Source organism: Penaeus monodon, chromosome 30 (genome assembly GCF_015228065.2).
Source record: "Penaeus monodon isolate SGIC_2016 chromosome 30, NSTDA_Pmon_1, whole genome shotgun sequence".
NCBI classification, from domain to species: domain Eukaryota; kingdom Metazoa; phylum Arthropoda; class Malacostraca; order Decapoda; family Penaeidae; genus Penaeus; species Penaeus monodon.
In genome coordinates, this window is record NC_051415.1 from 18423428 (window position 1) to 18424798 (window position 1371).

Genomic DNA, 1371 nt, shown 5'->3' on the forward strand with positions numbered 1-1371 from the left:
TTTGGGGGGTTTTCCCAAGGGGCTCCCCATCCAACCGGGTTCCTGGCGGCTTTTGGGGGGTTGGGCTCCGTCCTTCCAGGATGGCGGACTTTAAGGGGGGTTTTAAGGCTGGGGGAGGTGGCTCCCCCAAGGGGGAAAAACCGGGGTTGGGCCCGCTGGGGGGCAATTCCCGGGGGGGGCCCCCGAATGGGCCCCTTCCGGGAGCCAACCCCCCCATGCTTGGGGGAAAGGGCCCCGGGAACCATCATGGATTGGGCCCAAAAGCTTTTTCCCTTTATTGGGGCCCCCCGTTTTTCCGGGAAAAAGGTTCTCCCCTGAGTGGCCAACCCCCCCCCAACCTCGCTTTTTTGGGGGGCTTAACTTTCCCGTCCGGGGGCAGGATGGCGATCTCGGGGTATCCCCGGGAGAATGCTGTTTTGGGTTTGCTGGCCCAAAAAGGGTTTGACCTGGGACCACGTCCAAATGTGGGTGTACCTAAAATTCTTGTCGCACGCATGGGTCCCCAAAATCAGGGTTTACCATGCATTTTTCACGACCTCAGCGGGTATCGGGTCACTTAAAACTCCCTGCCCCCGTGGACCCCAAGGTTTTCCTTGGCCTAAAAATTTCCCCGGATTACCTCCTCGATTAAAAAAAAATGTTTTTGGGGGGGTTTCTACACCAAACTTGGATCCCTGGGGGCCCCGGGAAAAAAAACAATTCCCCGGGCGAGGCATCCTTTTTGGGGTGGGTAATTTTTTCCGTTCCGGGTGCGGTGGGGGTAGAATGTGGGGGGCCCCATGGCCGGGGTTTAAGCACGAAATGCCCCGCCCGGGCTTTTAGGCCCAGAAAAAGACCCCTAACCCTCCTCGGCTCATCGATCGGGGAGATGGAACCCCATTCAGGGGCGGGAAACCAATTTTCTTGTACCCGGTGGGCCCCCCCAACTTGCGGTTTACCGGGGTGTTTTTGGGGGGCCACCACCATGGAGGTTTCCCACCCTGGCGGGTTTTCCCCAAATCCCCGCCATTGGATTCCCGTTTTCTGAAAGCCGGGGGGGAAATTGGCCCCGGGGCCGCATCAGGCCTGACGATTTCACGAAACCCCCACCCTGACGGGACCCTCTCTGGGGGGGGGTCCTTCAAAGTGGGTTACACTCCAGCAAAGCAAAGGAGCCCCCTTTTGGCGGAAACCCCCCCCAAAAAGGCCCCGAACCACCCCTGGAACTTAAGCCAATGACCCTTCGGCTTTGATAATTTGGAACCCCCCGGGTTTGGGTTTTGGTGCTTGGCCCCAGACCTCAAAAAGGCGGACCCATCAACCAGGAATCCCGGGGTAGGGGAAGCCTTTTCTGTAAAACCTTTCCCCTTTTCTAAAAAACTGAAACTTGAA